Source organism: Carassius auratus, chromosome 14, assembly GCF_003368295.1.
Source record: "Carassius auratus strain Wakin chromosome 14, ASM336829v1, whole genome shotgun sequence".
NCBI classification, from domain to species: domain Eukaryota; kingdom Metazoa; phylum Chordata; class Actinopteri; order Cypriniformes; family Cyprinidae; genus Carassius; species Carassius auratus.
This window is the reverse complement of record NC_039256.1, coordinates 32,225,389-32,238,384: the sequence shown is the minus strand read 5'-3', so window position 1 is coordinate 32,238,384 and position 12,996 is coordinate 32,225,389. Positions and strand designations below refer to the sequence as shown.

Here is a 12,996-nt window from a genome sequence, read left to right as displayed (position 1 = left end):
GATGAGTTGAAATAATTTCCTGGTTCTGTTTGAGTGAAATGTGTAAAACATTTAAAGAAGGTTCCTTGTTCCTGCTCCTGTAGAGTCTTTCTTCCTCTCTCTCTCTCTCTCTCTCAAACACACACACGCACACAAACACATTCTTGCATATGTGGTTTAACGGGAATTTCCATAGGCGTAATGGTTTTTATACTGCACCTAGAACTTTATTTGCTATCCACTTTATCTAACCGTACCCCTCACACAACACTATAGCCATTTTATAGATTTTCAAAAGGGGGAAAAACACAGTTTACTGTGTTTTTAAGCCATTTGATTTAAATGTTCATCTTATTTCCATGTTGTTATACCCATGTCATTGTGCACATTTGTCCTCATAAATCTTATAAACCTGTACGCACCCACCCACACACACACACACGGTGTGACAAGGAAATGCAGTGCATGGTGAGGAAGATTAGAAGTTTTCTTCAAGGAACTGTCACCAGCTAAGGTCTTGATTATCATCTTGTCTGAACTAATAAGATGCAGGGCTCAAACCGTTTATGACCCAACCATCAAAAGATATTAATGAAGATTTGGCAGTCTTGGATTACTTCCTAATCTACCACTGAATTTGATCATAGCTCATATGCTCATAGCTCATTTGATCATATGTTGTCTGTGCCAAATTCCAGCTTTGACTACAGTGATGACAACGGTGAAGCTGTACTGAAAGCGGCTCAACAACTCTGATCAGGGACCAAATCTCACAAGCTTAGATGACACTGGTGAAGAAGAAACAGCAATCACCACAGCCATAATATAATGTGCCACGCAGCCAGCAGCTAACTACTAGTTCTACGAGGGATCTCAAAAGATGATCATCACGACCACCGAATTTTGTGTCCGAATCGGCCAGACAAAAGCAGGTTTTGCCTCATTGTTTGTGGGGTCACAATCGGGACACAGGAAAACACAGAGAGAGATCCAAGTGCAGGTATGTCTTTTATTGGGGTAATCCAAATCATTATCCAGTCAAGGCAGGGTTCAAAACCAGAGTAGCAATCCAAACAAAAACAAACACAAAACAATCAGGCAAGGACAGGACTAGAAGTAGCGTGAAAACTACAAGGACTCCGTGACACATACTAAAACAGACAGGGTATACATACACAGGGAAATGACAATTCTAGTGGGGAATGCAATGATTATTGACCAGTGACAGCTGAGTGCAATGATTAGACAGAGATCATGGGAAATGTGGTTCATGAAGTGACAGACACCGTGGGGAAGGAGGACATCTAGTGGTTACCCAGGGAACACAAACCAGACATTGTGACAATACCCCCCCTCTACGAAGCGGCTACCAGATGCTCCAAGACGAGACTGACAAAACAAGAGACCAGGGGGGAGGTGGACAGTTGGAGGTTCAGGGGGAGGGACGGAGGGCAGGTAAAATGGGGAAACCAGAAACAAGAGGAACATGTAAATTGGGGAACAGGGACCAGAAGACCACCACGTCCGTGTGGTCGAGACCGAAGCCCCCCAGGGCGGAGCAGAAGACCACCACAACCGTGTGGTTGGGACAGAAGCCCCCCAGGGTGGAGCAGAAGACCACCACATCCTTGTGGTCGAGACCCAAGCCCACCAGGGCAGCGCCAAAGAGACGAGGAGAGGCTCTAGTAGTCCAGCCGAGACGTGGAGAGGCTCTGGTAGTTCAGCAGAGACGTGGGGAGGCTCTGGTAGTTCCACAGAGAAGTGACGAGACTCTGGTAGTCCCATGGTGTTTATACTGGATTCCAGAAGATCAATGCTGACTTGACTCTGCTCATGAAGATCATTGGTGACTTGACTCTGCTCATGAAGATCATTGGTGACTTGCATTTGTTCATGAAGATCAATGGTGACTTGCCTTTGTTCATGAAGATCATTGGTGACTTGTATCTGCTCATGAAGATCATTGGTTACTTACATCTGTTCTTGAAGATCAATGGTGACTTGCCTTTGTTCAAGAAGATCATTGGTGACCTGCATTTGTTCATGAAGATCAATGGTGACTTGCCTTTGCCCATGAAGATATTTGGTGACGTGACCTTGCCCATGAATTTCACCGGTGACTTGGCTTGACTCCGGAGTGTCGATGGTGACTAGCCCTGACAACGGGAACCTGACTCGACTCTGGAGAGTCAACGGGGACCTGACTTGACTCTGGAAAGCCCACTGTAGTTGCCATCCTCTGCAGTGGCTCCGGGCTGGCGGCCACCTTGTGCAGTGGCGCTGGGTTCACGGCCATCTTGTACTGTGGCGCTGGCTCAGCAGACATGACGTGAACAGTCTCTGGATCAGCAGACGTAACGTGAACACTCCTGGGAATCTCTAGGATTTTGGACAGCATAGAGAAATAATCCAAAAAAGTTTCAGCTGCCATCTTGGGCAGTGGAGCTGGGCTGGCGGCTATTCTGCACAGTGGCTCTGGGCTGGCGGCAATCTTGTGCTGTGGCGCTGGGCTGGCATCCATCTTGCCTCGTGGCGATGGGCTGGCGGCCATCTTGTGCAGTGGCGCTGGACTTGCGGCCATCATGGGCAGTGGTGCTGGCTCGGCAGATGTTCAATTCAATTCAATTCAAGTTTATTTGTATAGCGCTTTTTACAAAATAAATCGTTACAAAGCAACTTTACAGAAAATTATGTTTCTACAATATTTAGTAGTAGCTAGTAGTTTGTGCACATTTGACAGGATTTTAGAAAAAATAATAATAATAATACAAGACGTAGTCAGCTAGACAGTGAACTATCAATATTATTAAGTTATTATATGATTCAGTCACACATTTAGCAATAATTGTTAGTTCTGTTTGTTGATTCAAGGTTAGCATCATCTGGGGTCCTCTGAGGGTCAGCATCATCTCTTCTCAGGTGTTTTGGATCCAGACTGGAGCTTGTTTAAATCCTAGTTACCACGGGATGTAAATCCCGTGGCGAAACATAGAAACAAAATACAGACATCATTAGCATAGCTGCTGATCCAACAAAGTAAAATTAGTTTAACCCAAGCTAATGAATAAAAATGCAACTTTGAACAGATGCAACTACACTCACAATTAAAAAGAAACATTATTCGAATGCTTGGCGAAAGAGATGTGTTTTTAATCTAGATTTAAACAGAGAGAGTGTGTCTGAACCCCGAACATTATCAGGAAGGCTATTCCAGAGTTTGGGAGCCAAATGTGAGAAAGCTCTACCTCCTTTAGTGGACTTTGCTATCCTAGGAACGACCAAAAGTCCAGCGTTTTGTGACCTTAGGGTGCGTGATGGATTGTAGCGTGGTAGAAGGCTAGTTAGGTACGCTGGAGCTAAACCATTTAGGGCCTTATAGGTAAGTAATGATAATTTGTAACTGATACGGAACTTAATAGGTAGCCAGTGCAGAGACTGTAAAATTGGGGTAATATGATCATATTTTCTTGACCTCATAAGGACTCTAGCTGCTGCATTTTGGACGACCTGTAGCTTGTTTATTGAAGAAGCAGGACAAGCACCTAGAAGTGAATTACAATAGTCCAGTCTAGAGGTCATGAATGCATGAACTAGCTTTTCTGCATCAGAAACAGATAACATGTTTCGTAGCTTGGCAATGTTTCTAAGATGGAAGAATGCAGTTTTTGTAACATTGGAAATATGATTTTCAAAAGACAAATTGCTGTCTAATATAACACCCAGATTTCTGACTGTAGAGGAAGTAACAGTACAACCGTCTAGTTGCAGATTGTAATCCACAAGATTCTGTGTAGTGTTTTTGGTCCAATAATTAGTATCTCTGTCTTATCCGAATTTAATTGGAGAAAATTGTGTGTCATCCAATCTTTTACATTTTTAACACACTCTGTTAGCTTAGATAATTGGGAAGTTTCATCTGGTCTCGTTGAGATATATAGCTGAGTATCATCAGCATAACAGTGGAAGCTAATTCCGTATTTTCTAATAATATTACCAAGGGGCAACATATATATTGAAAATAGAAGGGGACCTAGGACAGATCCTTGTGGCACTCCGGATGTGCGCTTCCTCTCCCTTCTCCGTCTGCCATGGTGAGACGGCGGCTCTGATCCGTCCCACACAAGCCCAGGGTTGAAGGGGGGCCATGGTAGAGAGCGATGCTGAACCTCCTCTCGACCACTCACTCCTCGGCGACCTCCCCTGGTCCTGCGAAACATGACCAGGCGGGTTCCCTCAAACTGACTCCTTCTCTCCTGCTCGGTGGCTGTGGAAGAAACATCAACAGACATACCGCTGGATCTCTTGTGTGAGTCCTTCTGTCACGATCAGGACACAGGAAAACACATGACCACATGACCATCGCTGCACAACTGGCTGAGTGCAATGATTAATGACCAGTGACAGCTGAGTGCAATGATTAGACAGAGATCGTGGGGAATGTGGTTCATGAAGTGACAGACACCGTGGGGAAGGAGGCCATCTAGTGGTTACCCAGGGAACACAAACCAGACATTGCAACCATATAGCGCTTTAAACAAAATACATTGCGTCAAAGTAATTGAACAACATTCAACAGGAAGACAGTGTGTCAATGATGCAAAATGACAGTTAAAGGCAGTTCATCAGTGAATTCAGTGATGTTATCTCTGTTCAGTTAAAAAGTGTCTGTGAATTTATTTGCAATCAAGTCAACGATATCGCTGTAGATGAAGTGACCCCAACTAAGCAAGCCAGAGGTGACAGCGGTAAGGAACCCAAACTCCATCAGTGCAGAATAGAGAAAAAAACCTTGGGAGAAACCAGGCTCAGTTGGGGGGCAGTTCTCCTCTGACCAGACGAAACCAGCATTTCAATTCCTGGCTGCAGAAAAGTCAGATTGTGCAGAAGAATCATCTGTTTCCTGTGATCTTGTCCTGGTGGTCCTTTGAGACAAGGTCTTTACAGGGGATCTGTATTTGGGGCTCTAGTTGTCCTGGTCTCCGCTGTCTTTCAGGGCAGTAGAGGTCCTTTCTAGGTGCTGATCCACCATCTGGTCTGGATACGTACTGGATCCACGTGACTGCAGTGACCCTCTGATCTGGACACAGACTGGATCTGGTGGCTATGGTGACCTCGGAATAAGAGAGAAACAGACTAATATTAGCGTAGATGCCATTCTTCCAATGATGTAGCAGGTACATCGGGTGTTATTGGAAGTGTTCCTGGTTCCAGGTTACCTAATTAATGCAGCCTAAAAATCCTTTAACATGTTAACCTTTACTGTTTCTGTTTCCTAACCGTGGTTGGGAGACACAGGGCAGATCCGTCTACTCCAGGGCCGGAAGTTCTCCTCCCAGGGTTAACTCCCTAAACTTCACGCTGCTTAGTGCGATGGTAGCATATAAAAACAAAGAGTCCGTCTTGCCGAAGAGTTTAGGTGCTTTATTTTGCTGGCTGCACTGAAATACGCTGCACACAGCTAACTACCTGCACCGGTCACCGTATCAGCCTCACACACACACATCCGCTGCTTCGCGGGGATCAGACAGGAGCGAGGGGCGCGCCTCGGACACGCGCACTCACTCACTCTCATTCACACAAACACACTGAGCTGTACTAAACTAAACACATTAAAGACACATCCCACAACAAACAGATTTGGATATTAAAAGCATATTAGTATGTTATGTGTAGGCCAGGCTAAAGAGATGGGTCTTTAATCTAGATTTAAACTGCAAGAGTGTGTCTGCCTCCCAAACTATGTTAGGTAGGTTATTCCAAAGTTTAGGCGCCAAATAGGAAAAGGATCTGCCGCCCGCAGTTGATTTTGATATTCTAGGTATTATCAAATTGCCTGAGTTTTGAGAACGTAGCGGACGTAGAGGATTATAATGTAAAAGGAGCTCATTCAAATACTGAGGTGCTAAACCATTCAGGGCTTTATAAGTAATAAGCAATATTTTTTAGTGAACCTGTAGCTCAACTGGTAGAGCATTGAATTAGCAAGCAAGCTAGCACAAGGTTGGGGGTTCGATTCCCTGGAAAACATGATAGGTACAAATTGATAGCCTGAATGCACTGTAAGTCGCTTTGGATAAAAGCGTCTGCTAGATGCATACATTTTTAAATCTATATGGAGCCAGTGCAGTGTTGACAGGACCGGGCTAATATGGTCATACTTCCTGGTTCTAGTAAGAACTCTTGCTGCTGCATTTTGGACTAGCTGTAGTTTGTCTACTAAGCGTGCAGAACAACCACCCAATAAAGCATTACAATAATCTAACCTTGAGGTCATAAATGCATGGATTAACATTTCTGCATTTGACATTGAGGGTATAGGCCGTAATTTAGGTATATATTTTTTTAGATGGAAAAATGCAGTTTTACAAATGATAGAAACGTGGCTTTCTAAGGAAAGATTGCAACCAAATAGCACACCTTGATTCCTAACTGATGACAAAGAATTGACAGAGCAGCCATCAAGTCTTAGACAGTGTTCTAGGTTATTACATGCAGAGATTTTAGGTCCTATAATTAACACCTCTGTTTTTTCAGAATGTAGCTGTAAGAAATTACTCGTCATCCAATTTTATATATCGACTATGCATCCCATTAGTTTTTCAAATTGGTGTGTTTCACCGGGCCGCAAAGAAATATAGAGCTGAGTATCATCAGCATAACAGTGAAAGCTAACACCATGTGTCCTGATGATATCTCCCAAGGGTAACATAAAGTGTGAAGAGTAGCGGCCCCAGTACTGAGCCTTGAGGTACTCCATACTGCACTTGTGATCGATGATACCTTCACTGTTCATTCACTGCTACGAATTGATGGAAGTTATATAAGTAAGATTTATGCTAATACACTTCCATTAATGCCAACAAAGTGTTCAAGTCTATGCAAAAGAATGTTATGGTCAATTGTGTCAAACACAGCACTAAGATCCAATAGAACTATTAGAGAGATACAACCATGATCAGATAAGAGCAGGTCATTTGTAACTCTAAGGAGAGCAGTCTCAGTACTATGATACGGTCTAAATCCTGACTGGAAATCCTCACATATACTAGATTGAACTGATAATGCCTTTAACCCTTTAACACATGATTTTAAATATACTTGCCTATTCCTCAGCATGAGTATTCTTAGGCGACTGTTATTTTAGAATGTATGGCCTTATTTTTTCCATGGCGATGCATCATGCTTGTCATGTGACACACCTCAGCCACAATAGTGCTGAATGACTGATCTATCACTTTTATTTAGTTTTTCCTTTTTTATTTAAAACATTCATATACGTGTTCACTATATTATGAAATATCTGACATTTCTAATTCTCAAATACGTGTATATAAATGCATTTGTTAGTTTTAAACATTTTTATAATGACCATGCTAGTTTATCTACATTTACATTTACATTTATTCATTTAGCTGACGCTTTTATCCAAAGCGACTTACAATTGCTGTATATGTCAGAGGTCGCACACCTCTGGAGCAACTAGGGGTTAAGTAGCTTACTGAGCAGCAAATTTGTCCAGAATGCTGAGGTCACACCTCTACTCTGTTCAAGAGATATCCTAGGATTTTTTTATGCCCACAGAGAGTCAAGACCTCAGATTAACATCTCATCTGAAGGATGGTGTGTTGTGACAGTATAGTTTTCTTCAGAATCTTTCGACTGATAAGCGACAGTGTCAACTAGCGTGCAGCTTTATAGCATGTCCAACAGAGTCGTACTATAAGCAAAGAAAGAAAAGCCAAGCCCCTGGACGCCCGATATAAGAGTCCTAAGGGTAACATGGGGTTTTTTGCTGTTCACGGCTAAATATGATCTGATTCCAATCGGATATGTGGACCCCTCACACCCAGCCCACTCTTTCTTTGAACTGTTGTCCTCTGGCCATCGCTACAGAGCACTGAGCACCAAAACAGTCAGACACAAGAACAGTTTTTCCCCCAGGATATATTCCACCTTAACAACACAACACAGTATTGTACATTGGTAAATAACTCAAACCTTAATCTGTATATAAGCACATATGAGCTTTCAGAATTCTGTCTATGGACATTTTCTTTTTCTATATTTTCTTACCATTGTATAATAAACTATTACTTCTGTGAGTAATAGTACACTATAAATCTGAAAGTTTTTTTTTCCTTTGAGAGGGATCTACCTACTAACTTCTCACAATCATTAAACAGACAACTGATTTTCTTAGCATAGTTATAATATGAAAAGGAAAAACAACAAAAATTAAATTCACAATAATAAACCCCAAAACAAAATAACTGTTACGGTGGAGAGTCAGAGACGTTCGGATCCAATTGCAGTATTTATTTAAGAGTGCTCAGAAAGGCAGAAATCAGGAATGGCATCAGGTATGTCAGGGGTAACCAGAATCGAAAACAGAAACAAGCAGAGATCGGGGCAGGCAGCAGAGAATCAGAGTCAGAATACACAATCCAAAGGTCAGACACGGAAGAACAAACAAAGGGAAACCGCTCAGAAATGCTGATTCTGACGGGGCTAAACAAGACTTCACCCTGAGTTGGCGTGAGTGTGCTGCTGATATGGGTGTGTGTGTATTAGCTGCAGGTGTGTAATCAGATTCAGGTGTGTGTGTGTGTGCAATCAGTCCCAGGTATGAGGAATTGGAGTTCTGAATGAGTCCTGAGTGGAGTGCGCTCTACTGAAGTTCATGAGCACTCCAACTGACGAACGTGACAATAAGATATCCTAAACCGATTGTACAACATGACCCAAGAAAATAAATACAAAAATATCTCTAAATACAAAATGAACAGTTGAAATGAACAGAGCACGGAATGTTCATGTAATGACGATGGCTATACTTATATGTCACAGTCCAAGGGCTAAAGAAGAAACCTTGTAGAAAAGGCAGATGTAAATAGTTTGTATCCCTTGTGAGTAATATCCAGTTTCGATGACCCAAAGTAAGGAGATGCAATGCAGGGAATTGAGTAATTTATATAGGAGCTCTTGGAGGTTTTGTGCTGCAGTTAGATCTGCTGCGTCGCTGTTTTAATTCTGGAGTATTGAGTTTCTCTGAATGCATGTATTTGTTTTAGTTGTAGAGAAACACAGTCAGCACAAAAGTCACTGTTTCAGCTTCCAGACATGCTCATTCTCGTATTCTCTCTGTATCTCATGTGTCAAGTGTTAAAAATACTCTGCACACAGCTTTAACACCATACACTGTAAAAATATATCTATAACATTTCAGACACACGTTTACTTTAAAATTAGTTCCACTCAGAGATTTCTAATCAATTTCACAAATAATTATAAAGAAAAAGCAAGTAAATACTTTGAATTAAACATGAAAAATTGTATTTTCTGGTAAAACATACCACAAATCATCTTTGTTCTACATACAATAATAAATAAATAAATAAATAAATAAAAAACCTTTTCAGTGCATTATGGAGCAGCATTTCAGTTCACTACATAAAAAAAGGAAGACACTAAAATAATGCACCTGACCACCTGTGATACACACGTTTATGTCCAGTCTTCAGTCTTCATCGGCCAGCTGACCGTCTGTTCTTTCCTCCTGCACCTGTGGACTATTGTCCTCAGCTCAGTTACATTGCTGCTCATTGAATCACTCTTACTCTTACTGCTTGTGTTTCTGCTCATCTGTTAATAAACACCTGTTTTGGAAGATAACTGTCTGTGCTCTTCTTCTATTGTGACAGTTGCTAAAATAAAAGGAATAATAATTTAATAAAATGTGATGTATCTCTGGGATTCTTCTGAACATCTGGTTATACTGTAAATTCTGTCGAAATTATCTTTCATACATTTTACTTTAAAAAAACCATGTACCATATTTTACGTTTAATGTGCACTGTATAAAAGTATTTTTTAAGTTGTAAATAAAACAAAGAAAGTGTATCTTAAAATAAAAAAAAACTATTTCAGTTTTTCCTACATCTTTCCTGTAACTCTGAATTTGTTCAGCTACCATCATGGTAAAGGCCCTAGCTGTGCTATATAAGGGAAACGCCAGTGTATTAGAGCAGTCGGCTTGGTGAACTTGGGCTGTGATATTTTCTCTTTATGTTTTTGTCTGTTTGGTTTAGTTTGTGATGTGCTTTGATCAGTGGTGGACGAAGTACACAAATCAAGTACTTGAGTAAAAGTACAGATACGTATAATAAAATATTACTCCAGTAAAAGTAAAAGTACTCCTTTTTCAATTTTACTCAAGTGAAAGTACAAAAGTACTAAATTTTTTATGTACTTAAGTAAAAAAGTACTGAAAGATAGATGTTTGCAATTTTATATAGGCTAATTTAATTTTATATTAGCATTTTTCTTTTATAATCCTACTGCTCAAAATACCTGGGATTTTTTCCAAAATAACGACTATATGGAGTGAAGATATATTTTTGTTGTTGATGTGGACTACGTTGATATGGACTACGCCACCTACATATAGGTGGTTGAATAAAAATATTTGGACATTATTTATAAAAATTACCTCAAGTTAGCACCAGCAAGCTTGTTAGCTAGACAGTTAGCATCACCTAACAATATTTGCTTATTTTCAGTGCGGTTATGAATAACGTCCTTAATAACAATGGATGAAAAAGTTTAGAGCTTTACTGATGATTAAGTCTAGAGTGTGTCCACCTTTGTGTGTGGGTCCATGTACATGCTGAATCGACAGGTAAAAAAAGCCTCAAGTCCAAATATTAATTTATCACCAATTAACCGTTTCACAAACTTGCTTCAATGTCCAGATCTGAATAAAAAAAAATCTCAAACATGCTCCGATATCCCGATCAGAATCAACCGAGTCGCGAACAGGCTCCGAAGTGGCGACCTGAATCAACCGAGTCGCGAACAGTCTCCGAAGTCCCGATCTGAATCAACCGAGTCGCGAACAGGCTCCGAAGTGCCGATCTGAATCAACCGAGTCGCGAACAGGCTCCGAAGTCCCGATCTGAATCAACCGAGTCGCGAACAGGCTCCGAAGTCCCGATCTGAATCAACCGAGTCGCGAACAGGCTCCGAAGTGCCGATCTGAATCAACCGAGTCGCGAACAGGCTCCGAAGTCCCGATCTGAATCAACCGAGTCGCGAACAGGCTCCGAAGTCCCGATCTGAATCAACCGAGTCGCGAACAGGCTCCGAAGTGCCGATCTGAATCAACCGAGTCGCGAACAGGCTCCGAAGTCCCGATCTGAATCAACCGAGTCGCGAACAGGCTCCGAAGTCCCGATCTGAATCAACCAAGTCGCGAACAGGCTCCGAATTGCCGATCTGAAAACTTCGACCAAATGTAAGAAATAACTCCATTTCCAAACTGTTAATATTACGGTTGTGGGGAATTTGGACAAGCATGAGTTATTTTATTTAATCTGTGTTAGTTTAAGGTTATTTTATTTTATTTTTTAACCTAATACACGGAGACGCTGATAGATGTGTCTGGTTTGCACTGGAGCATTTCAGTGGGCTTAAATAGTTCTCTATCTACAGCGGATTTAGTTCCCAAACAACTGACAATTTTGACCTAAATATGATTTTCAGTTACAATAATTAATCCTAAATTTCGACATTAATAACTTACTTTTAGCAACATCAGATGCACGCACGCTCACAAGATCTGCCTGTTCTTACTTCAGGAGACTCGCACTAAACGGTTCATTTGAATCAGCGAGGGGTCGACTCCAGAACAGCTGCAATCGGATCATTCTAATTAGTAAACGAATCGTTTAGTGCTATTCGCGATCTGAGTAAAGTTTATTTTGAAAAGACTCAGTTCATTCATGATGAATCAGACACCGCTTCTGCGTGTCGGAGCACGTGATATATTATAGGGAGTAACGATATGTTTTATGAAATGTAGTGAAGTTAAAAGTACGATCTTATGCTTTGGAATGTAGTGAAGTAAAAGTAAAAGTTACTCAAAATAAAACTACTCCAGTAAAGTTCAGATACTTGAAAAATTTACTTAAGTACAGTAACGAAGTAAAGCTACTACGTTACTGTCCACCACTGGCTTTGATTGCCATGTAAAAGATTTTACCTACTTGGCTGGCCCAAAATCTTCTGGGGCCTGTATCATGATGGTAGCTCAACAAATTCAGAGTTACAGGATTAGTTTCAAGTTGATAAAACCAAACCTCTCCAACCTGGCTTATTTGGTACCATGATGCTGATCAACAACTTTCTTTGTCAACTGTGTTTGTTTGTGGAGGGGTGCACATGAATGTGTGACATCACTGGCGAACAGCCAATCATGAGCCTTGCAGCACAAAGCAAGCTTGATTTACTTCTCACGAGATTCAAAATTAAAGATGAAAGGTTTTGCTAAAGGTCACGGGATTAAAGAATATGACAAATTTAAATGTCATATGAAACATGAAAGAGGACACATAAAATAAATTATATTGCTCTATCAGTGCAGTGACCAGTGAAACTTGTTAACTTAGTTTATATATTTGAAAATAAATAGCAATAGAGACTCGAAAACATGTAAGTTCACATGTATCAAAATAGTGTTATCTATTGACAGTACAGCCCCTTTATATTACATGATCTGTATACATTGGTATTCATTTAAAATAAATTTATGATAACATTTAAACTAAATTTGCTTGTGTGAAATTGATTAATAATAATATGAATCATATATAATAATAATTATAAATCATAGAAAATAACTCTTAGTAATTATCATTAAAGCCAGTTTTTTTTTTTTAATTACCTTTAATTTAGAGCCAGAGAAAATGGGGAAGTCACTTTTTGTGTCAGACATTTGTCACTTCTCTCACATCTATTTGGTCCAATTTCAGTTTGAGATCACTTAACCAGAACATAACCTGCCCCGGAGCAGGTTAGCCGTGCAGTGTAAGTTGGCAATGAACACAGCTAAAAGCCAAGCCACTTACATGGTACCTTAAACCTAGTATTGGTGCAAACTAAACTGAATCTTACCTGGCTAGCCATCTAATACGGCTTCATTGTACAGGCTCCAGATCTGTAACACTTGAAAGCCATTCA

At 40.7% G+C, this 12,996-nt stretch overlaps 1 protein-coding gene across 2 annotated transcripts in view; it reads left to right on the top strand.

Annotated features, from left to right (window-relative positions):
• The window catches only part of LOC113114360 (uncharacterized), a 575,280-nt gene that overhangs the window by 24,110 nt on the left and 538,174 nt on the right, over nucleotides 1-12,996 (top strand). The window lies entirely within an intron of this gene.